Source organism: Rattus norvegicus, chromosome 9 (assembly GCF_036323735.1).
Source record: "Rattus norvegicus strain BN/NHsdMcwi chromosome 9, GRCr8, whole genome shotgun sequence".
Classification (NCBI taxonomy): Eukaryota; Metazoa; Chordata; class Mammalia; order Rodentia; family Muridae; genus Rattus; species Rattus norvegicus.
The window spans coordinates 82,423,614-82,449,885 of NC_086027.1; the positions used below are offsets into that span (position 1 = coordinate 82,423,614).

Genomic DNA, 26,272 nt, shown 5'->3' on the forward strand with positions numbered 1-26,272 from the left:
GCTAGTCAGCTCTCTCTTTAGGATATAAGGATCTATCCTAACACTGCCATCCAGCAGACCTGCTAGTAGGCCTGCTGAGGTCAGGGGTCCTTCCTCTTACTTCAGGTCTGTCTAGTACAGTGCCTGGCAGAAGTAGAGATTTAACACTCTCATTAAATAAATGTACATGAGTGAACAATGCCTTGACAGTGTTCGATATATGGCAGAACACCCATCACCTCGCTTTCTTCGACTTCTGCTCCCCTTAATTAAGACCTCTTGCTCATGACCCATCCTGTTTCCTAACACTGGGAAACTGGAGAATAAGAAAAGCCCTCTGTGCATGTGGTTGCACTGGCTCCCAGGTGTAATCAGTTCTCCAGGCTGCTGTAGCAAAGAACTACAAACTGAGGAGGTTTAAACAATAAAGCACATTTATTTGCACTTTAGAATACAGAAATCCATGATCAAGGTACGAAGAGTCCTGGTAAGAGAGGTCCTGGTAAGACCTCTCTCCTCGACCTATAGACAGGAGGATGCCTTGGCATTTGTCTGTGTGTGAACTCATTTGGCCTTGGTCTATGCAAAGAGAGGGGAGAGAGGATGTTCTTCATCTATGAGGACACCATTCCTATGGTATTGGGGTCCCACATCATGACTACATTTGACTTCAAATACCTTATCAAGGCCCTGCCCCCAAATACAGTCACCTTGGGGGTCACAATAGCATTCAATAGAGCTGGAAAGAACGAGTTCATCCTACAACATGAGGCAAGAGATGCTGTCCCTGAGCCCCACACTTCATAGGGTACCATTTAGACTTCCTCTAATTGACTCCCTCTCTAAAGCATGAGGACTCTGAGGATCATAAGAACGCCTGTCCACAGCCAAGGGTCCACCTAGCCTACCTGCAGCCCCAGAATTCCTTTCACAGGGGAGGACTGAGCCTCCTCCTCCATGGGTAGTTCAGAGAGAGCTGGTCCTGATGGCCATGAGCAGAACTCAAAATGTCGGCCGGTTCACATGCACGTGTGGCCTGAAGTTCCCTTGTGGTGTGGGAAGGCATCTGTGTTGGGGAAATTAAAGCAGTTTGTGATCTAGTAGTTTAGTACCAAGTCTGGGCCTAGCTCCCCACATACATTCCATGAATATTGCACAACTTTATCCCATACTTTCCTAGCTTAATATGTTGCTTTTAGACCTGCAGACATGATACATGCACTTTCTTTTGTTCTCATCTCTTAAGCAGGCCACAGGTGGAGGGGCCTTATACTCTGGTTTGCGCCAGGCATTCCCTAGTTAGGCCAGACACCCCACAGTATTATTTATATCCTTTGCTTTCACCATTGAATGTGTCCCGATTTGAAACGATAAATTCTATCCTCCCTTGGGTTATGAAATGCAAACAGCCACACAGAAGTTGTGGGGACAGAGCAGTGGACTGGATCTGCAACAATGTGATAGTTGTTCCTCTGTCCCTCAGCTGGTTGCAGCATGCACAAGGTGCTCAGGCACACTTCCTCCCCAGGAAGCTTGCTGATTATGTATAGGGCACAAGACTTATGCTCCCCTGCCTCTGGAGAATGGTCCCGGAAGGTGCACAGATGTAGCAGAGTGCTTAATTAATCAAGGCCAAATGCACAGTAGGGAAGGAGGAAGAAATATGACTTTGTCCACAGAGTTCTCCAGTCTACGGCTTCTCAGCTGCAGCATAGGAAATGCTGGCAAACCGGCTTGCCACAATCTAACACAAAAGAATGAAAGCACACAGGTTTCAATAAAGCAATAAACAAAACAAAACACACAAACAAAAAGCCTGTGAAGTTCTTCTAGCACCTCCCTATCCCCAGATTAAACTCTTACCACTTCTCTTCCAGGGACAGAAGAGCTGAGGAAGCTTGAAAACAGGTGGGACTGTCTGGACCAGCGATCTGACCTTTGACCACTTGGATCAGATCTCACCTTGCAACTTCCTTCTTGGCTCCCCAGTTCCCTTCTCCAGATGCTGAGGCCAGTGGGCCCTGATCACATAAAGTCTCAGAAGCCCCGTCACCATCCTTGGCAGCAAGTCATTCCATGTGTTGATCTCCCCTTGTAGGAAACGACTGCCATCAAGTTACAGAGTGTGGCTCAGAGCCCTGGAAGTTTTAGGGAACCCTAAAGTCATTCCCCTCTCCTTTTAATGTCCTGAGTCACTCTTACTGTAATCTTAATGTTCTTAATATTTAGTTCTAAAATAAATAATGTATTCATACAGAGCAGTATTTAGAACATACTCAGTTCCTCTACAGCTTGGTATCTTTCCTTCCAGAGATGTCGGTTCTTCCTCCTCTTTATTGCTTTCCTTTAAAAAACACAAAATGGAATAAAAATAATATATTTATTGCCTTACATTTAAAACATTTTTATTATTGTTGAGAACTTCATAGTTGAGCACTACATCTGTATCACTCCTGCCCTCTCCCTTGAAACTGCTTGTGTGTCCAACTACTCTGTCCCAAAATCTATTATCTCTTCTTTAATTATTATTGTTACACATATGCATGTACACACATATGCATACATGTATATACATTTAGCACTGCACGTGTGTATATGCATTTAGGGCTGACCACTTGGGATTAGATAACCTCTGAAAGAGCCCTGACCCTGGAGAGAACTGCTCCACTCTTTCTCTCAGCAACCATAACCCTAATCGAGGACTGCAACAGTGCAGACTTTTCTCTGTCCACAGTGGCACGGCAACCAGCACGGCCATTATTCTGTTTAGGCAACCATGTTATTGAGATTTCATGAGTACATTTTCCTTTTTGTGTCTACAGGACACTATCTAGCAGTAGGTAATATATATAATATAATATAATATAATATAATATAATATAATATAAATAATGTAATTTACTACAATATAATATAATATCGAGGCATTTTCTTTTCCTGATTTCAAGTCCTATTTCCATCTTAATGTTCTTGTAACTTTGCTTCCAGATACAGAGGAGCTGAGGAAGCTAGAAAACATCTAGAGTCATCTAGATCAGCTGCAGTTTTCTCCAGGGAAGGGGCTATTTCATAGGTCATCAATCCCAAGTGGTCAGTCCTGGACACATATACACATGAGCAATGCTAAATGTTTTAGATGTATGTGTTTGTATGTGTATGTATTGTATATATGTATATGATCTTTTATCTGAGTGTATGTCTGCATCACATGCATACCTACAGATCTAGAACAAACTTCAAGAGCCCCTAGAACTGAAATAACAGCGGGTTATTTGGTTATGGTGGTTGTAAGCTACCATAATGTCTTCTGGAGAACAAACCAAGGTCCTCTGCAAGAGAAATCATTGTTCTTAAGCATGGAGTCACCTTTCCAGGTTAAGGTACTTGTTTTGTTGTTGTTGTTGTTGTTTTGATTTTTTGTTTGTTTGTTTGTTGTTCTTGCCTTTTTTGTTTTTTTCAAAAAACTTTTCTTTAGAATAGTGTCAAATTTGACTATTGGTAGAAAAGTTGCAATGGTAACATAAAGCATCCAGTCCCCCCAGCTTCCTTTACTAAGACCTTATTAAGGTGTGTTTGTAACAATTAATGAAGCAATATTGATACATTATTGTGAGTGAAACTCATTCAGAATTGCTTAGGGATTTTTTTCCTGTGGTAAGAGCCTATCTAGGCTAACACATTCCATTTCGTCCTATGTCACCTGATGTTGCTCTTGTCTACACAATCTCCCACCTGCCAGTGTTTCTTGATGATCTTGACAGTTTGAAGAGTACTAGTGAGGAATAAAATTACTGTCATCTCATCTTTGAAGTGAGATTTCTCTGATAATTTTCTCCCAGTTCCCTTAATGGTTTGAGGTTTTCTAACCAAACAGATGAAAGACTTCTACCATGAAAATTTTAAGACAATGAAAAAAGCAACTAAGAAACACACATAATAAAGAACCTCCGTGCTCATAGATTGGCAGAATTAAACTGTGAAAGTAACTGTATCACCAAAAGTACTATAAAATTCAAAACAATCCCAGTCAAAATTCCAATGATATTCTTCATAGAACTATTAAAAATAACTAAAATTCATGTGGCAACACAAAAGATCTGAATAGCCAAAGAAATTCTAGGCAAAAAGAGTAAGAACACAATCTGAACTCAAACTACAGGACTGAACCATAGGGACAAAAACAGACATGTGGACCAAATTAATAATGATGGTAATACAGAAGTTCTAGGAGTAAACCCACACAGCTGCAGTCACCTAGTTTTGTGCAAAAAATATATATATTAGGGGAAAGATAGCTGCTTTAAACACCAGTGCTTGGAAGAAATAGCCACATGTTGAAGAATGGAATTATATCAACATCTTTCTTCTTTCTCATAATAAAAGCAACTCAAAATGGATCAAGTACCTTAATATAGGATCTAAATGCTAAAAGTACAGGAAAAAAAAACCACTTTAAGATACTGGTGCAGGTAAAAAGTTTCTGCAATGGACTTCAATCACACAGGAAGTAACCTCAAGAATTGGTAGATGAGAGTCCCTGAAGCTCAAAGGCTTCTGCACAGCAAAGGAGACGCACAGCAGAGTAAAGAGGCAGCTGACAGCACAGGAGAAAGTCTTCACTAACTGTCCTGCAGACAATGGTTAGCATGCATGGAGAACTTCATAACTTAAATAAAAAAATATCCAAAATATTCAGTAGACAGGCTAATGAACTAAATAGATAGTTCCCAAAAGAGAAAGGAAGAAGGAAAGATAAATGGCCAAGAACTTTTTTTTATGTTCAATGTCCTCAGCCATCAGAAAAATGCAAATTGAAATGAGGGTCCATCTCATCCCAGTGAGAATGGCTGTTATCAGGAAAACAAAGTACAGCAAATGCTGATGAGGGTGGGGGTGGGTAACACTTATTCACTGCCAACTCGATGTAGCGGCAACCCACCATGGAGAGCACTTGTGGGTGTTGCTCCAAAAATGTAAAGTGGAAGAAGTACCCAATGACAGCAACAAAATGAACTAGCATAGAACCCCCAGACCGAACTCCTGGAGGTCCCCCGAGGACTCCATGCCATGCCACAGACGTACTTACGCATCGTGTTAACTGCTGCTCCAATCACAATAGCAAGGAAGCCGAATCAGTCTGGGTGTTCACCGGCAGGTGAGTGGATAATAAAAAGCGTAGTACATATATAAAACGGAATGTTAGCTTACTGGAAAAAGAAAAATTATTAATAGCAATATGGATGAATCTGAAAGGCATATTAAGCAAGATAACCCAGACTCAAAAAGACAAGTACTGCATGTTTTCTCTCTATGTGGACCATAGCTTCACTTATGTGTATTTTCATATGTGTGTATGTATATGTGATTTGTCATGTGTGTGTATATTTATGAGGTGTTCACATGTGTGCATGTGTGTGTGTGTGTATTTATATGTGTGCCTATATAGATCATAAAAATTTAAAGGGACAACACATGGGGAAAAGGGGTCTTAGGTAGAAAGGGACAAAAGAGGAATAATATCTGATATGAAAGCAAAACTCAGGGCTATTAGGAAAGGAAAGGGACCAGAAGGAGAGGGCAGGGGAGTGTGGGAGGGTCCCCAAGAAGAAGGTGTGTATAAAAATGACATATGAAATCTACTCTATGCTAGTTTTTAAAAATTAGTTTAGAAAATAGAAAAAAAAAAAGACCAAGATTCTTGGCTTTGCACATATTACCAGAGATAAAATGTTATTATCACAACTGTAAAAATGATTGACAGTCTCTGAATAAGCCTTTGCTTATCTGTGAATTCACTCGGTATTTCTCTTTGCACATGGAATCCTCCAAACGTCACTATGGTTTGGTTTCATGCAGATGTCAGAAATGAGACGTAGTCTAATGTTTGGAAGACCCCAGAGATAAGTATTGAAGAGATCCTCTGCAGTCACTTGCTCTAACCTCTGGCAGGGCAAAACACTGCCCCACACTCTGGTAGGTGTCATGGGAGATCTCCACCCATAGCTTTCCTGTGGTTCCTCCCTGTGAGCTCACTTCCTGTTCAGCAACTGCCTAGGAAGGAAGTCAGGACCCAGGTCAGGCCCCAACCCTGCATCATAACCACAGAGTATCTGGGCTGCATGTCACCAAAGACGTCATCTTTTGCAAAGTTCTCATTTTACAGTGTGAGGCATGAGATATCCAAGGTCACACAGCTGGCGAGAGACAACGCCTGTGCCGAAGTCCACGAAGTCCACGTCCTTCACATTTTAGTTGAGGCACTCTCCATGGTGCCTGTCTCTGCTTACAAACTCACCATTTCTCCATTTATTCACAGATCTAAGCAAAGAATGTTTAATTCTTTAAATGCTAAAAGAATACAACCAAAGGGTAGGTGTTGGACAAAACTTGCAAAGAATAAAACATTTTTCACACAGCCCTTTATTGAAAAAAATTTTCTGGACCCTGACTTGAAGTTAAGACTACCCAGTGGTGGGTTGGGGATTTAGCTCAGTGGTAGAGTGCTTGCCTAGCAAGCGCAAGGCCCTGGGTTCGGTCCCCAGCTCCGAAAAAAAGAAAAAAAAAAAAAAAAGACTACCCAGTGGTAAAACATTAGAGCACTTCAAATAGGTTAGGGATACCAATTATGGAATGAGGACTCTCAATTGACTGAGGGTGAAATGTTAAAACAGAAGGAAGAATACATTAAACCCAGTGTAACAGTTAACTTTATCAACTTGACTTAGTTTGGAATCATGTAGGGAGAGAGTTCCAATGAGGATCGTCTATATTAGATTAGCCTGTGAGCAGATCTTTGAGGAATTGTCTTAATTAAGTTAATTGATGGAGGAAGAGCTAGTCCATTGTAGGTGGTGCTATTCCCTAGGCAGGTGTCCTGAGTAGGCGAACCTACAGCTACAACAAGCAAAAGAGCATGTATGTGCATTCATTTTTCTGCTCTCAACTGGATGTGATGTGACTGCTGTTTCAAATTCCTTACCATCTTATCTTCCCTGTTATGATGAACTATAAATGTTAACTATGTGCTAAAATGAATCCTCCTCCTCTAAGGTGTCTCTTGTTGGGGTATCTTATCATAGCAACAAAAATAAAACTTAGAAAGCTAGAGTAGAACATTGGAACCAATCAAACAAAAAAAGTAGTTGGCAGCCAGTGGTCAAAGTCAAAACCAGAGAACCATAAGGAATCAGCAGTGGGTTAGGGCAGGAGAGGTGGTGACCTTGGAAGAGCCGCCAAACACCCCACCCCACCAGAAGGTGTCACTTTCTGTAGAAGTCTGTGAGAAACACAGGCAGTTGCAGGTGGGGTACACAACAGGGAAAAAAAAATCTCGGAAATTGGACCTCCCCAAGGATGTAATTTTGACCTCTTTTACTCTTACTTGCTGGTAGAAAGAAGTTTGGTTAACATCTTCAAATTGAGAGATTGTTTTCACTGAATAGTAAATACCTTGGCAAGGGCTAAGGCATGGGAATGAGATAAAGAAAATAGGTTTCAGTAACAATAGGAGCAAAAAGGTTGAAAGGTAAACGTGAGTTTCTGAAGGTATCGTTTCTCTCCCTAGAGCCACCCACAGAAAGTGACATAGCCACAAGCAGGAACTTCCTGGCATTGGGGACTCCATCTTGGCATTTTTGCCCTCATGGAACCCTGACACGGAGTGCTAGGAAGCCAGCTTCTGCCAAGTCTCATTGCCTGACATTTCCACTACGTGCTTACACGCATCTTTGTTTCAGAGGGAGGACCGGTGGGTGGGGTGTTCTAGTCTGGGACACAGTGGGTGGTAAGAGTTTCCAAGAGGGCAGAGACAGGCTGATTGGCTAGGTTGCATAGGGCGTGCTATTAACAAGACCAGGTCATATTCTAGTTCCCTACCGCACCCAACCAGCAGCCTCCTTTCTAGGGTCACAGATTGCAGCCCTTGTCAGAAAATGGGGGCCAAGCAAGAGTGTAATGGTTACCTCTGTATAAATCTACCTCTTCTAATGAAAACAAATTTGGCTAATGGAGGGAGGTCTCTTAACATTTTAGTATGTCATTGCTCGATTATTTGGGGTATGAACACATCAAGATTCTGCTTAGGTTTATTTAGGCTGATAACAAACCTCAAACTTCAAAACTTGAGGGCATAAGTACAACCATTCACTTAACTCTTGATGCTACAGATTGAGCAGTTCAGATGTAGATCAGCTCAGTTGATCTTTTCCAAGTCTTCATTAGCATCCTTAACTGGCTAGAGAGAGGATCAGCAGTGCTTAGATATAAAATAGTCCCACTTTGCTGTCTGTCTATTAATGAACTGCCAGTCAGGGCAATGGGGGAACACAGGACTTGTGCCTCTAATTTTTGAACAGATTATCCTGCATTTATTCATAGGATTGATGGCAGAGGACACAAGGACATCTATCATCTCTTGATAGCGAGGAAAATGTATGCATAATTCCTTTGTAAAACATCTATTTATTTTATTTGGGGACACACAGGCATCCTGGTGCATATGTAGAAGACAGAGCTCAACTTACAACTCTCCATACTGTAGGTCTCAGAGATTAAACTTAAGTTGCCAGGCTTGGCAGGAGATACAGTGCCTTTCCCTGGAGCCATCTCATTAAAGCGATTGCCACACAAACATGAAGACCAATGGTGAGATCCTCGGCAAATATAAAAGGCTGGGTGAAATGGTACATGCTTGTCCCCTAACACTGGGGAGGCAAAGACAGAAGTGTTTCTAGATCCCGATGGCCCACTGCTCTTGTCCTGAGAGTAAGCTGCAGGCTTAGTGAGAGACCTTGCTTTTGACAACAAGGCAGAAAGCAATAGAGGAATTCAACAATGACCTCTGTCCCCTTCACATGCACACTTAACACACACACACACACACACACACACACACACACACGTATATGCACATGCGTACACATCTTTAAAAAGCTATCAAAATGCTGGCTTTGATTTATTCTAGAAACAGAAGTGATGAGATAGCATCAATGCATTTTAAACAAATAGTAGAAAGACAGTACTGAACACTTTGCCCAACTATTTCATTTTATCCTCTGAGGCAGTTGATAGAGAAGTGCTTCAAAAGCAAGGGCCAATACTCAAGACTTCATTTTAAAACCACATTACTCACCACCATCCCTCACACTCACATGCTTTGAGGGCTTCTTGATTGTGCCAACAAAGTCACTATTGTTTGAAAAACAAAACAAAGCAAAACAAAAACTTCATTAGAATTCTTTTTCTCAAGCCCTCAGGGTCTTGGCAGCACTGAGTCTAGGGACAGAATGGGCTCTCCTTTCTATGACACCTGAACAGGAAGTGGATTTGGCTCCCATCTCTCAGGTGACTTAGGTAAGGGGTCAAGCTGGGTCTTTTTCAGATGAACACTGTCATTGACATGAAAGTTGGATCATCTGGGTGTGTACATGGTAAGGCAGTGTCTGTCACGTGATGTTTTCAGAGTTGGATTTAGATTTTCAGCCCTTGTCCGTGGTATCCTTCCTGCAGAGTCTTCCTGAAAGACCGGACCATGCCTTCTTCCTTCCGTTTCCACCTTCCACTATGGATAGGAAACTTGCAGTTCATGTTTTTGAAGATCTGTCCTGTTCTAGAAATGTATGATGTCATGAGTCTTCCTGAGAAGAGACCATTTTAACTAAAGATCAGTGTCAATGTCTCACTCTCCAAACCAAGCCCTGCTTTGCTAATACCTCCAACTCTGTGAGAAGACTCTGTGATGCTACCCGGCAGAGACTGGTTCCATTGGAAGAGGGGGACCAAGGGAGACAATAAGCACTCTATTCAGGACCGGAATTCAGACTCAAATGATGCGAGTCTGGCTCTCAACCCTCCATGCACTATAAATTTTATCATTTACGCATTGACTTGCCCCAGCAGGAAAGAGACCAGCTAAAGTAGCATGTAATGTCCTTCCTGTTCCCATGCAGCTGGCTGAGGCTTCTCTTTCCTCTGCTTAAATCTGAATTGTATTTCTTCCTGGTTAATACCCCCAGAGTGCTCCATGTCTCTTTCAGCCTGACTGTAACATAAATAAAAGTGTGTGACCTTGCAAGAGTGAGCAGACTCTGAGAGCCAGCAGGGACTCGATGCTCAGGACAGGACGAGGCCTTCTGTCTCCCCACTTCCCAATCTCATTCTTGCCATCTCACAAATCTCAGGAAGGCCTCCTGAGGGAGGCAGTGATCTCCTTCCCACTCAATCATGATAGCTCTAGATACCCAACTCTTCACTAAAAGGCTGTGCAGATGTTTCTAGTGAGGTGCCTGTTTATGAGGTTGGCTGACCTGCTTATGCACTATGTGTATGCCTTGTCCCCTCATTTCTCTCGCTACCCTGGGTCCAATCAAATCCAACTGGAGTCATTCAGAATCCCAAGCACGGATATCAGAAAGCAACACAAAGTTCAAATTCAGTAAGTGTTTCTAGGGTTCTGTTTCATAGAGCACGTTCCCCGTCATACCTACATGGGAGAGAAGACAGAATTGAGCAGAGCTGAATGAACTTGTGAATTTCTCCAGATTATGAGCAGCAACACACTCCCACCTTTCTGTCCTGCAGTAAAACTAGATTATAACATGGAAACAGGTATTTTTTCCTGTCTCCTGGGTGACTGGTTTATCAAGTGTGTGTGTGTGCAAGAGTGCATGCAAATACATGGGTGTACATTGGTGTCTATGCCTGTGGAGGCTAGTGGCCAACCTCAGGAGTCCTTCTTCAAATGCTTTCTATCTTATTTCTTGAGACTGGCTCTCTCACTGGGACCTAGATCTCATCAATTTGACTGACCACAAGGATCTGTCTTTCTCTGCCTCCCCAGCAATGGAGTTACAAGTGTATGCTGCTAGGACCAACTTTGATGTTGGTTCTCAGGGACTGAACTCAAGACCACAGGCTTGCACAACAGGCACTGATGACTGAGCATCTCCCCAACCACTTTGTTCTTTTACCCCATTTACCTTATAAACACGACATAGCTCAAGAGTCTGTAGGTGAGACAATATGTGCTCGATACCTCTGAGCAAACTGGTGTCTATTAGAGCCAAAGGACCTGACTAAGTTATAAGGGACTCTTTAACTTGCCTTCAGTGTTTAGGCTCAGTATGAACATGGGGTGAAATCACCAGTGTTCATGGCAGGGCAGGGACCCTACATCCACACCCAACACATCATCCTAAATGGTAGCCTTTGACACAGTCCCATTAGTGAGACATGTCACTGCCTAGGTTTATAATTAGTCCTGCAAAAACTCGAATACTTTGCTCCTCAAAAGTCAGTCAGCAGCTTCATGGAGATCCTATAAACTGGTTTGGAAAACCCTCACTGTCTAGACCCACACGCTCCTTCTGCCAAATGGTAATTTTTTCATTTCATCATCCCTGCTTCGTGTATTAGTTGGCTTTTGGATAGAAAGATGGCCTTTCCCTCATTCTCCTTTAGCTGACAGTGGATTCCGCTTTCAGTCAATAAGCTACAATATTTAAAATAATAATTAACCCCTTATCTAGCTCGCTCTCAGAGCTGACCAATAGAAGCTCCCACAAGCTGAAACCTCTGTCCTTTCTCTCATCTTGTTTTGAGTCTCTTGTTACTTTCTAAACTGAAAAGATGCTGTAGGCTTGTCTTTTACTTTTCTTCCCTTGGGCACGGAGTCCACCAGTTCTTCAAAGAGTTCAAATTCCTCTTAGTAGAGAATGTGTTTAAGAACTGAGCCTGGATGCTTGACATGTTCATTGCTACCATGACTCATTACTGTTAGGTAGGCCTCATAAAATGATAGAGCTAGAATACAAACACACAAATGCACACGCCTGTAGTGGGTCTTCATCTCCATATTTATAACCAGACACATCAATCAGTCCCTCTGGAGGTCTATGTTCGGAATATGAGCTCATGAGAGAACTCCAGCGCTAACTTGATACCATTGGATTTATTCTCTCTCTTATCATTAACATGAGAATAAGGGGGCCTTATTGTGAGAACACTGTCTATAGTAGAGATCCCTGGTTTTTGCTCAGTGCTAAAATTCAGAGAGTAGTTTCAGAGTTGCTAGCCCGTCCCATCCACACCTCCATGAAAAGGAAGCCTCATTCTAAAAGCCCGCTAAATGCTTCGAGTTTCACTTCCTGGCTGAAGGCCACACAGTCAACAAACACTGAGTTAGCACCTCCTGTAACATTAGGCTCGAGCAAGCGCAAGCTTTGTTTCCCTTTTGGATCACTTTGAGGCATTTCCCTGAAACCTTGTCTAAGACATCTGCAGTCTCATTCCTGGGGATCTGGTGCTGACACAGGAGACAAAGTGCACCTCTAACGAAATTCCAAGTAAACACTCAGTGAGCGTTTTCTCATTTCCCTGAAGTTAATCCAAGAAACCAATCATATAAATATCTCCATTCCCATAAACACAATTACCCACTTATTGTAAGAGTGTTATCTCCCAGGGCTATCCACATTCCTATGGCTTCCCTACCCCGGTGTTTAGGCACAAAGATCTCTTCCAGTAAACCCCGATCCTTCTTCCTTACAATGGCTCTCCGCTGCTTGTTTCTCTAAATGCATAGCAGAGGCTGAAAGTGCCACGAGCCACAAAAGTTTATTTCAAATCCATCGAGTTCTCAAAGTCTCCACCTTCCACATTTAAAAATATTTATCTAATTAAATTTATAAGTGAGAAATTGAGAAACATATGGAATTAAGGATAGGAATGAAGAGAGAAAATGGGCCATTCATTCAACTTTTCTCAGCTGCTGTTCCTGACCCAGGAGACTTGGCTGAGTGCTGATGGAATAAAGTAAAACTTCCATAGGATGCCAAATTTAGGTCCAGTCTGAAAAGAAAACAAAATCCCTCCTTCTAGACAAACTATTCAGTTTGGAAACAGGGGGCACTTTTTAAAAGTCCTGCATTAACCCTTCATCATGAAGAGTTTCCATGTGGCAAGAATCAGTCCACCTCTTACAGTGCTGCTTAATGGGCAATCCAGAGATGTTTCAAGGCTTTATTTCCCTGAATAGAGACCTGTTTTTCCTGAAGGCCCTCGCTCTCCTCTTGGACAGAATCCACTTCACCATATCCTGTCTTGAGGGAGAAAATATATGAAGTGGAGGGAAGGGGGTCAGTGCCAGGTGCTAGAGATCATACATAATCTACTCTAGTCTTTCTCGAATCTATCCTTCTCGATGTTGGCCCACCAAAATGTCCAATTCCTTGTACCAGGTTAGCCCAGTGAGCTAATCCAGCTAGGAGTCTAAGAAGATGCTTTCTCAACACATGCAAGTTGAAATTGATAATGAGTGACAGACTGGGTGGGTGGGCCTTCCCAGACTGACTTAAGTGTTGTGTTATTCAGACCCATCCAGTCCAGTTAACTTCGGTCATTGTGTCACTGTGACACAATGATAATGTTTTAAAGCAGTGGCTCTCAACCTTCCTAATGCTGCAGCCCTTTAATACAGTTCTTCATATTGTTAAGATCCCAACCATAAAATTATTTTCATTGCTACTTCATAACTATAATTTTGCTATGTTATGAATCATCATAATTAAATATTTGATACGCAGGATATCTGATATGTGATACTCTTTGTACCCCAAAGAGGCCATGACCTTTGAGAACTGCTGTTTTAGAGGTATTGGTCTATCATTACAAGAAAGGCATGGTGGGTCTCATTCAGTGACATTGAGAGGTTATAACGTGACTTGTTGTACTGGATGATTTTGTATGTCAACTTGACACAAGCTTAGTTATCACAGAGAAAGGAGCTTTCCTTGAGGAAATGCCTTCATGAGATCCAGCTGTAAGGCATTTTCTCAATTAGTGATCAAGGGTGGAAGAGCCCATTGTGGGTGGGGCCATCCCTAGGCTGGTAGTCTTGGGTTCTACAAGAAAGCAAGCTGAGCCAGTAAGTAACATCTCTCCATGACCTCTGCATCAGCTCCTGCTTCCTGAGCTGCTTGAATTCTGGTCCTAACTTCCTTTGGTGACGAACAGCAATGTAGACTTCTAAGCAGAATAAACCCTTTCCTCCCCAATTTGCTTCTTGGTCATAATGTTTATGTGCAGGAATAGAAACCCTGACTAAGACATTTGTTCACATCTTGCAGAACCAGGAACCAGAGTGCTTAGCTGGAATTAAGGTAGAGATCATCTTCCAGGCCCACCCCCAGCTACCTTTTCCTGCTAACAAGGCCACAGTCTTAAAAGTCCTTTACCTCCGAAGCAACTTGATCACACCATATTGCAAACTTCTTCAAATGGAAGTTTCTAAGCAGATGGTACAGATATCTGTGCTCCAAGCTGCTCCCCAAAGTGAGGATAAGTAGTCCAACATTTGAGCATCATTTCACATTCAAATCCCAAGAGCCTGTGTATATGGTTTTTGCTCTATTTCCACTTGTAAGATGGGAAGTATGTGCCTCAGGAAACTAGGATAGACCTGGACACACTGAGGCAATTGGTCACACTGTGTTGCAGACTCCTTCAAATGGCAGTTATTAACCAGATGATACAGCTATCTATGCCTCAAGCTTCTATGTTAACTGCAATTCCAGCTCTTGGCAGAGTTCCTTCACACAGTTATTCCAGAGATGTTGCCGGAGCTGTGAATGGATCCTTTTTGCTCAATCATCTTAACCATGGAAAGAGCCTCGATGCTCCCTTCAACATAAGATGGACACAGGATTGGTGCAGGCACTCAGGTGATCTTCCAAGCATTCAAGCAATCTGCAAAGTGATGGTGACCTGGAGATGACAAAAACATAAGTCCGTTTCCCAGCCTAATGCAGTGAACAACAACGATGAAATGTCTTCTGCCGCTGCTCGAATACCAGTGTGTGACCCTATTTATGCCAAAATAGCTCCATCACTTTATTCATAGGACACACCTGCTCATTTGGGTCTGGGTGAGTTCCAGCTTAAGCATCTTGGTGTTTGTTTTCAGTACTCCTTGCTCCTGACTTAACTGCAGGGGTGGAGCCTTGTTTGTTAGTTTCTGTGGCCCCTTCCTTAGAGAGTATTCATTCTCTGTAGCCTCCTTGCCCTGGTCTGTGGTTTATCCTCAGCTGGGAACAGTCTAATCTCTTGACATGGTCAGGGGCAATGCATGTGTCTCCATTCCTTCACATAACCATGGCTACAGAGATAGAAAGGAAAGGAGGACTAACCAAAACCACTTGCCTAGAACTCCTCAACTCAGAAGCAAACTTTGTATCTCAGAGTGTGGTGAACAAAGAACTGGGGAGAAGCCCTCTGCTATAGAAAGTAGACAGTTATAGAACACACCAAAGCACTATGCTGTTGGGAGCATCTACATTAAAAACCCTCCAACCAGTCAAAATATCTTGCTATGAAAAGTGTATAGAACACAGTGATGATTGCAGTCAGCCTGGCCTACTATAGCCAGAGAGCAGGTAACTTAAACGCATTAATTTCTCACAGTTCTTGGGGACAGCAACTGGAAACCAGGTTAATAGGAGACAGAGTGTCTGGTAAAGACCCTCTGCTCACTTTGCTGATGTCTTCAATAGGTCACCACTCTGTGTTATGAACATCCCCAAATGATGGTTCCTTCTTTTAAAAGCCTTAGTACCATCATCAGAACCATATCTTCACAACATAAGCCCCCAAGTACCAATGCAGAAGGGGTGAGTTCAGGATATGAATTGGGGGACAGGTAAACATTCATTCCCTGGAACCCATTCAGGTTATAAATGGCTGAAACTGTATTTGTCTGCAAACGAATGTATAAAGTATCTCTTTTCTAATACCTACCAGGTTCTGTCTTCTGATTTTTATCTTTCCTACTCAAATAGTATAATCCAAATTAGCTGAAAACACTTTTGATAGAAGAATGCCTTGGATTGCTGATAATTGTCTCGTGCTTCTTCAGTAATCCCTTAAATGCTGTCCGTTTGACCACTGTCATTTTCACATAATCAACATTCATGGTGGTAGCAGTATTAAAAAGAGATAATACCTGTTATTATCAACAGCCCATGATATTCCTGAGACAATGAGTAATTAGCTGAATTGCATTTGATCGCTTGATAATAATGTATTTATAAAGGATAGCTTATCACTTCAACTATCTCTCTGACTCGCTTCAGGCCACATATAAAAGGAAACATGAGAGGTTTTTATACAGAAGATAAAATCAAGTCTGCACAAAAGACTCAGCCACTTCAGAAACAAAGTTACTAGGTTGAAAAGACACTGGAGGTAGACTTTACTGTAGATGTTCCTGACAGCATAATGCTTTGGTGTATTCCTATAAATGTTTACTTTCTAACTCATTTAAATGTACAACGGAGAAATCATGGAAGCCAGTGGCCCTTGGTGGATGCTCTCAGCTTTTCACTTTGCAAAAATAGTTTGCTGCACCCTCTCTTAGGAAAATGAATGACATTGTCGACAGGCTCAGCCTCTTTGGAAAGAAAGGAATTTTAACAACCATTGCTATTCAAGCAGACCCCTGAGGCTCTCCCATTGTCCACCTGCATCTGCACTCCTCCCCCAGTGTAGCCTGTCCTCAGAAGCCTGCCAACTCTATGGGTGCTGTCCCTGGGAAATCCAATTTTATCCATCTTGCTGCACTTCCAGATCCAGATGTTTTAGCATCTCGTATGGTTTAGCTTCTTCATCTATCTTCACATTTCTATACAGACATCAAACTGTATTTAAAATAAAGATAGAAGAGGCATTAGGGAAAGCAGAAATTCTCTGAGCAGTCTTTTTGGTTCCCTCTGCCTCAGGCCCTCTGCCACAGCTCAACCCTCCCCTGGTCCTCCCAGGCAAGCTTTATCCTCTGCACTCTGAACTCTATCAATCTTCCTGCAAGGTTAATGTTCCCAGGACAGTGTTAACACTTAGCTCTCCTGGAGAGAAAACAGATTCTGTATGGTTCAGAGACAGGGCTCTGAGGCCCCACACTGACAATCAGACAGGCTCTAGCAAGATGGGTTCCAGCTGGAGAGAGTGGCCAGGAAGAAATGGGCTTTGTGGACTCAAACTGTCACGTCAAAGCAAAGCAAGTCAAATCAAAAGCAAAATATGTTTATACAGAAAGCAACTCGAACTCAAATGGCCACCAGATAAATACCTGAGCCACGGAGACAGCCAGGTTTACCTGTGGGGTTCCAGTAAACTGCACAGCAGGTAACAGCCCAGTCTCTCAGTTCTCATTGAGATTTAACTCAGTACTTTGCACAAGCTAGGCAAGCACTTTACCACAGAGCTACAGCCTTAGTCCTGTTCTTTTAATTATGAGTAAATATTTGGCATTGTTCCACAGGTCTGCACAGTACTGGTAAGTGATTTAAGAGAAATATGTCTTATAGGATATATGTTTTGTCATCAATATGACTAAATCATCTCACCATGGTCACTCTTTCGTTCTCTCCTTTATGAATGCCAGAGCTTCTCTTACACAGCCAATAGGATGGCCAATGGGGCCTTGGGGAGGTCTTGCCTCAAGACTTCTCCTGACTTCCTGTTGTCTCTAGATAAAGTTATTGCTCTGAAAAGATGGATAAATCTATGTCTGTTTTTTTCTGACAACCCCGTCCTTCGTGTTATCCCCTGCTTTGTTCTTTTGTTCCAAATGGAGATTGATTGGTGTGATGGTTACTGTTAGCCTTCAAGTTGACAGGATCTGGAATCCCTATAAGACAGGCCTCCAGCCACACCAGCCACAAGTTATCTTGATAATATTAGTTGAGGTGAGAAGACATAGCCTTAAGGTGGGTGCCACCATTCCTTGGGCTGGGGTCTTAGGCTACCCCAGAAAATCTGGTTAAGTATGGTATTCGTCCTTCCCTTCTTCTCACCTGTGAATACAATGGGACCAGTGCCTCAGGCACCCACCACTCAGGCACTCCCCTGCCATGGTCCACTGACTGTACACCAAAACTGTGGGCCAAAATAAACCCTCCCATTCTTAAGCTGCTTTGTCTGGGTATTCTGTTACACAAGGAAAGATGTAGTTAAGACTCCTGGATAGTTCTCCTTATCATTTGTCGTCTTCCATCACTGCCTATGTCTACCTGCGAGTGGCCCTAACAGACAGAGTAAAATGAATTGTTTCTAGGGTAAGTATTCGGATTGCCATCTAGCTTTCTTCTGACCCCCAACATCACAGCATCAACTTACTTTACTTGAACTAACTCCAACTTGCAAGTGTCTTGGTAGGGCTTTGTGCCCAGAGCTATAAGGATAGTTAAAAACTAAGTCACTGACATAGATTGGGTGGGTTTTCTTAAAGCCTCCCATGTCTCCCTCACAAAGGTCCAGACACATTTTATGGCACCTCAAACCCTGCACTTGCTCTATTGTGTAAGCTTCCCTGACTCAACACTCGTAGAAAGGCTTCAGCAGGCTCTTCTCTCCAGCAATCCCATTGGAGGACCACTTCCCCTGGGGCAGATAGGTTGACAACTCAATGAGCACGAGGTCTGACTCAGAATTGGGAAATGTTATACCTGAGAAGAGAAATGACATTCAGGTCCAAGTTCAACCACCATGACCACTTGACCAGAGCCAGCCAGATCCATGGCCCTTTAGGCAACCATTTGTAGTTCACCTTGTCACGCCCTAGTGACTTTGTAAATGACTCCTAACTATGGCTCCACAGTCATACCTCTCAATTGTGGTAATTTGGATCTAAGGCTTACCTTTGCCCATGTACAGTCCTCATGTTGTTCTTTCTACCTATCGAGTGTCCAGCTTTCTCATTACCCAGAGGAAGAGGGGAAGAAAAGGGAAGAGGATGAGGAAAAGGAGAAAAGGAGGAAGAGGAGGAAGAAAAGGAGGAGGTAGAGGAGGGGGAGAAGACGTGATGGAGACTTGGTTACCATTGCACATCCCTACCTGTGTTTCTAAATAAAATAATTTCACTTCAAGGGAAGACACTGTCTCCCTTGTGTTTTCCCGTCTGCTCATGGTTGTTCTTTTCCCCAGAAATATTTGCATATCTAAGACAATGAAGAGAATCTTTGCTCTTCTTTCCTTGCTCTTTAAAAATCCAGTTCCTGGATTTAGAAATTGAGCTGGAAGGAGCCAATCAATAGAAAGACTGGGAAGTCCGGGAAATCAAGTGTTGGCCCTCCCACTTAGCCCTCAACTGTTTGTCATCTGAATAGCAATGCTGATGCTTGAATATGATTTGACTGTGGGTTCTTATGGATTTGGAAGGAAGGTAGAGTCTGGGTTCCCTCATACACATTTGGCAACAGGAGAAACACCATGCTGACACACTTACTGCTGCACCACAGAGTCCTCCAAGCTTATCTGAAGGAATTTTCCATGAAGGCCAGTTGGGCCTCACTTGTACTCATAAAGCAATGGTTTCTTGGTGCATTCATTAGTTCCTTTCCTCAGGCTCCAAAACAAGTCCTTTCTTGTTGCTGGCTCTCATGGCAAAGCAATGTTCACTGGTCTCTCAAGGGAAACACTTCCCTATTACAGATGCCCCCTAATGAGAATGCCAATATCTAGCCTCAGCTGGTTACCATGATCCTCTCTGCTTCATTCTTCTGTGGGGTTGCCTTGAAATGGAAAAGTAGTCCTTGTGTTAATTCTGGGCTGAGTTTTGACATCTGGTTTAGGAATCAGTTCTTTTACCCAAGATTTCATAGTGGAAGATGCTCCAACCCAAACAGCATCTCAACATCTGCTGACACCTTCTCCTTCCTGCGTCTGGCCAGGCTCCATCCCGTAGATTCTCCAAGGTTTAGAATCTGATACATTCTAGAGTTTTGCTTTTTTTTTTTTTTTAAAGTTCTCTTTCTTAAATCACTAAAAAAGACACTTAAACAACCAGGGAGGCGTTACTACCCTCAAATGTCTTCTCTGGTTTGTTTAATCTATTTTGTCTACATATTTGATTTATATCAAACTTGTGAATATGGATTTGGATATAAAATGTCTTTAAATTTTCTTGCTTTGAAGGCTTGATGCCAACTGCTGTGGTGATGTTATTAAGCAGAGATGAACCCATGAGGACATTAATTTTATTCATCCACTCAGAAATGGTTAGGCTGTTAGGAAGGAAGAATGGGTCCTCCTTGAAGGAAATAGGTGAGTGGGAGCCATCTTTGAAGGGTATTTCCTCCCAAGACCTTCCCTTCTCTAACCCTTTTTGATCAACTTTCCCTATTTTGTCCTGCCTCCTGCTATTTACCATGTGCCCTGCTATATCATAGCTTAGAAATAAAGGAGCTTATGACTGAAATGTCTGAAATTGTGGCCTAAAATAAACCTTTCCTCCTTTAAACTGTTTTGCTCTGGTGTTTTGTCTCAGCAAAACTGACTGGTGACTGTATGAGACTGTGCATTCATTGTATTTCTCATTACTGTGACCCAATACTTGCTGAAGAGTGGTTTAAGGAAGGACAGGTTTGTTTTAGCCCACAGGTTCAGGAAGAGTCCAACATGGTACTGACAGTAAGAACTTGCTTGAGGTAGCTGGTCATATATTCTAAGAGTGAAAACAGAGAACAATAAATGCCAGTATTACACTTCCTTCATTTCATTCTGTTTTGGACCCTACCCTGTGAAATCATGCCGCCCACATTTAGAGCAAGTGTACCCACCTCAATTCACCCCACCTAGAAACTCCCTGACAGAAATCTGTCTCTAAGTGATTCTAGTTGTCAATCAACATTAATCTTCACAATTAAGAGTGGACTTTTATGCAAACTCAGAATGATAGTGCCCATAAAAGTAAATTTTGTCAGGAAAGGAGAAGGAAAAATTGGGAGGGCTAATAGTGAGATGTCTTTTGATCATTCAAAAAGAGTTCTTTTAAATAACTTAGATTATAAAGATGTAGACAAAGTTAAGATAAATTCAAAGTTTGCTGACTATTATATGTTACCACATACTCAGTAAGATTTGAGGTGGCTTACAAAATAAATATAAGCAATATAATGAAAACTGGATAAAGTAAAGACACATAGAGTGAAAAGTAAAAAAACAAATCTGGAGTATGACTAGGAAAGAACTCAGATTCATAGACCATGAAGAATAAATAGTATGAATGTAGCAAATTATTTTAAATTTGTTTTGGAGATTTTTGTAGAAGCCAAAGTGACATAACTCTAAACAAACAACAAAGAAAGGGTGAGAATATATATTGATTTAGACACACAAACTTGTACCAAACACAGAATTCAGACCCTCTCTTCTGAGGCAAGCTTTTGTTAAATGTTGACAGCACACAGTTGTGGGTAGCATCCACAGATGAATCTCCAACAGCTGGTTGCTGGTTAAGAGTTTCTCAGAACAAATCAGCACTAAATCTTGATAGGAAAACTGACTAGATTCTCTACTTGCAAAGAAGAGGTCTCTAAATACCCCCTTTGGGGACAGATTCTAGGAAGCAATTGTTCTCTCAAAATGTTCCATCATGAAGTTTTGTGTGAAGACTACTAGTATTGAAAAATATTCCAACTGGTGCCCACTGTGTCTGTTAAACACACGCGCACGCATGCGCGCGCGCGCGCGCGCGCACACACACACACACACACACACACACACACACACACTCTAAAAGTCTAACAATGTCCCCGTGAAGACTTGGGATTCCTCACTCCTAGAAATAGCTCTAGTGAGTTGAAATAGATATGAAATATGCTTCCTTGAATTCCAGGGTTAGCTATTTTTCTCTATACTTTGTTGTAAGCTAATGGAAACCAAGATCATGGGAAGTTTGGCCACTCACAAACATTTCCACTTTCAAATTGTCTTTTTGTATCGATTGGAATTTATATCTGCTTTAAAGTCAACTCCAAATTGTGAGGATAGAATAATATCAGAATATATTATAGAATCATAAATTATTTTTCATCATAAATTATTCTTCATTGTATCTGTGCATGTATCTTATTTATTTCTAGATGATATCATTTGTTAAAATTGCAAACTAAAAATCAGAGCCCTAAATACATTCTACATTAAAGCCTTCAAAAGTATTGTACAATGTCAAATGGTTCCACTTAATATTGGCTTTGGCAATAGGATAAAGATGCAAAAGAAGAAGATTCAAGATGAAAAATACCATATGAGAGTTTATATTTTATAATCTGATTTGTATATGGTATCTATTACAGGTCAACTGTAGATTAAAATTCTCACCACCTTCAAGGATAAGCCTCTTAATTAAAAGCCAAAGAGCCACACGTGGCCACTCATAGTAATCCTTAGTGAATGAGGTCTTAAGCCAGACCAAGTTCAACTGCTCTTGTGTTGGAATGATCAAATACTTGCCTGCTCTACTGGAGGAAAGAAGACCCCACTTGTTAGATGTGAATCTCAGGTGAAGAATCTGTGGTTCTTCATGTGCAAAATATACTCTGTAATAGCAGCAAAGTCACAAATTAATCAAAAATTGAAGTTAGAAGTCATGTACTTCAAAATAAGTATAATTAACATTTTCAAGAAAACAAGGGAAAAGATAGCAGAGAATAAAACAGAAACAATTTAAAGAGGCTTTCTGGGGCTGGAGAGATAGCTCAGTGGTTAAGAGCACTGACTGCTCTTCCAAAGGTCCTGAGTACAAATCCCAGCAACCACATGGTGGCTCACAACCATCTGTAATGAGATCTGATGCCCTCTTCTGGTGTGTCTGAAGACAGCTACAGTGTAGTTATATAAATAAATAAATCTTTAAAAAAATAAATAAAGAGGCTTTCTGAAGTTATATGTGTTTTTAAAGCACCAAATAAATGTTTGAAAATAAAAAAGTGTCATTTCTAAAATTAATAGCTCAATAAGATGCAAATTGAGGTACAGGGAAGGGTCAAATAATAGAAAAAAATTGGAAGCAGCATTTATACAAATGGAATTTCAGAGGAAGTAACAGAGAAGATGGTAAAAGAGGCAACATTGGAACAAATAATGAACAAAAATATTCAAAACCTGTCAAAGGCCACGTGGACTTTAATATATCCATGCATTTTAAGGAAAATAAGTGCAAAGCTTATCCAAGTATAGGGTGTCTAAATTGGAAATCAAAAGAGAAAACTTCAATGACATGGGGGCATGGGGTAGGTTTGTTTGTCTTCCAATGAGCAATAAGAATGATAACTGACTTTTCAACCAAAATTATGAAAGCCAAGAGACAATAGAATGAGGAGACAAGGTTATGTGTAGCACAAAAAGAATGAAATATCAGACATAATTCTATACTCAGTGAAAGACACTTTCAACAAAACAAATCAGAAATAAAGACAAGAGTAGAATTTGGCAATGCAAGGAATGCATTATAGGAAATACTACAGAGTATTCCTTACACATATAAAAACCGTCCCAGATGATACCATGGAAATTCAGGAAAGGATAAAGAACAACATAAAAGACAAATGTGTGGGCAATTTATTTTGTTTTTAAAGACAATCATATAATGTTTTATGGAGTCTGAAAATTAAAATTAAGATTAATTATAAAACTAATGCTTCACAAAGGCCAAGTAAATACATTTAAAATAGTCTAGCTACTCTTGGGGAATGGTAAAATACTAGTTGTTGTTGTTGTTGCGGTTTTAATTATGTTGTGTGTGCCTGTGAATCAAACCCAGTGCCTCACATAGTAGGCAAGCCCTCTTCTACTGACTTACAGTTCCAACCTAGGATAAAGAGTTTTTGTTTTTTGTTTTTTACTTTATTTTATGGTACTGGCCATTGAGCCAAAAGCTTCTTACATGATAGGCATATGATCTCCCAGGGAGCTGTATCTCTAATCCTCTTGTATAAAATAAAGAACATGCTTATTTATTTATCTGCTTGTTACCAACGATGACCTTGAGCTTCTGATTCTTCTATGCTACAGCCTCAGCACTTGAATTACAGGAGACCGCCACCACACCCAGTATTTGTGGTGCCCAAGACTAAACTTAGGTTCATTCTACCAACTGAGCTACATCCCCACTCTGTTAGTTTTTAATTGTAATAAACTAATGCCACAGGCTGCAATATCCAGAGTTATTTCTTTTATGAGATCATTTCTATAGAAAAAACATAATAAAAGTTGTCTTACTGATCCATAAGGTCAGGAATCATATGGAAAGAGAAAAGAAAAGAAGTGAGGCAAAGGTAAATTTGGACATGAGCAGATACAAACTCAGTTACATCAGTAATTACATGTAGCCTTGACTGGATTCTTCTGGTACTATCAAACTAGATGACACAATATGCATTCATAAGCTCTTTATTTTTAACTTTGAGACTAGGTGCTACTGAATCCAAACAGTATAAGGCCCAGATTCTTTCTGATTTGGGTAATGATCAGAATTACATAATTGGAAGGTAACACAAATCGCTTCAAGCCCATGGAAATGCCCATGCTCTGAAACAGATTCAGTGAATGTGTAAACATTTCAAGACACTTGAGTAAACCCACTTGTGCTTCTTTAACAGGTCATTCATTATGAACCTGCAGTGTTTGGTAAATAGAAGAATCGATAAATGAATTCAAAGGTTTTAAGGGAACCATGTGATATTTCAGAGACTTAACAAGTCTGCCCACTAAAACACACAATGTTGACAACAACCTAAAAAAAACATGGTAGAAAAATTGCAATCAGAATAATTTCCTGTCTCTGTCCAGATCTGTGAAGACTTGAAAGCTACTTTGAGAAAAGTTTTTCTCTATCCTTTGCACAAGTTCTCTTTTCACTTTGATTGTTTTTAAATTAAAACACACACACACACAGAGGGAGAGAGAGACAGAGAGAGAGAGAGAGACACAGAGGCAGAGAGAGACAGAGACAGAGAGTGCTAGCGAGCATGTACACATACATGAGTGCGCACACACACACACACACACACACACACACACACACACACACACATTAGAGATTGAACCTAAAGCCTTGGGCATGGTAGGAAAATGTTCTACCACTGAGTGATATCCAAAGGTCGCCCCTCCCCACTTCTGATCAGACCTAGCTCTGTCAAGGGATTCAAACCACATGCCTTCCAATGGACAGGCATAGAGAAGAAACAAGAAGGAAGCCAATAGGCAGTGGGGAGCGAGCGAGGGAGATAGAGCCTTCTTGCTGATAAGCAGAGTATGAGAAGCCACATGTTTTTAGGGTCAAGCTGCCCTTACCACATTGAAGTCACACACTTTCTTCCAGCCAGTTTGGAAGCTATCCAGGTCACAGCCTTGTCCCACACAAGGAGCCATATTGCAGGGAGTGTAAGGATGAGGACAATGCATGGCTTGCTAGTTGGCTGGTCAAAAATCTGTTCAGTCAGGACAAAAATCTTCTCAAGACTTTCTTCTAATTATGACATTAAACAAGAAACTGGAGACCTGAGCCTGGGAGTGAAGCTCAAAGACAAACCCAGTTGGTATTTCAGGGAAAATTGAACTTGGTTATGTCTCATTAAATAGCCTCTAGAGAGCAAAAGGTCTGGGGTAGAGAATGACGGGAAGAAGCCGACCCCTTCTGAAAATGTTCAGTATCTTGATGAATATGGGGCCAAGAAATTAAAGAGGACTGAAAAGGGCATTCATTTCCTTTCCCCTGGCAGCTCCATGATGCTGGGGCTCCAGGAAAAATCACAAAGGATCTGTTTCTCTGAGTTTGGCAGGTCTGGCTTCTTACATGGAAATGATTGTGTCAGTAAGACTGGATTATTCTGGCTAATTGGCTGCATTTGTTATCTGAGATCTGAACATTGCCTCGCACATAAATTATTTTATTGTATGCTAATTTCCTGAAGAATCAGTAATCCTGTAATGCAAAAGCATATGGTTTCATCTTTGTTTGGTTATTCAGGGAACATAACTAACTCTTGCAATCCTTCACAGTGCCACCCTTGAACAGTAGGTCTCAACAGAATCCCTACCAGTCAGCTAACTCTGGGTAGTATGTATTAGTTGTACTTTAATCAAGTTACCAATATTTGTATGCACCAGATATTTCTGCCTGTATTGTTTCTTCTAAATGGCACTGCCTTTTGGGTCAATTTTATTATTTCAGATTTGCAGAGGGTAACTAGAAGTCATCAATCTAAGGCTATACTGCTAATCAAAAGGATTTGAATCAGGAAGTGCTGAATCGAAGCACTATTCTTCCCAATATTCTCTGGTGTCTGCTGTCTTTCTGTTTGTCAGCACTGTCAATAACACCCCTGAAAGTGGCACTTCTACACATCCTTGTGATCTGTGCCAGGTTACTTTCTTCCTTTAGAGTATAGTAGTTACAAAAATTAAAAGGAATTCATAGAAAAAAGAGATTACCTTGGCTTACAGTCCCAGAGTCCATAATGTT

At 41.3% G+C, this 26,272-nt stretch overlaps 1 long non-coding RNA gene across 7 annotated transcripts; it reads right to left on the reverse strand.

Moving 5' to 3' along the window:
* Positions 1-8,427: 8,427 nt before the first annotated feature.
* On the reverse strand, positions 8,428-25,339 carry Pincl (pregnancy induced noncoding RNA like). 7 transcript variants are annotated; one of them, NR_110640.1, is made up of 5 exons: positions 25,102-25,339; positions 22,261-22,346; positions 14,211-14,739; positions 10,284-10,459; positions 8,428-9,614 (listed from the first exon to the last, which is right to left on the reverse strand). It is a non-coding gene; the product is annotated as a pregnancy induced noncoding RNA like (long non-coding RNA). The 7 variants fall into 7 exon arrangements; NR_110638.1 differs by having other exon boundaries at positions 8,428-10,459; NR_110636.1 differs by adding an exon at positions 15,769-15,915 and having other exon boundaries at positions 8,428-14,739.
* Positions 25,340-26,272: the final 933 nt, after the last annotated feature.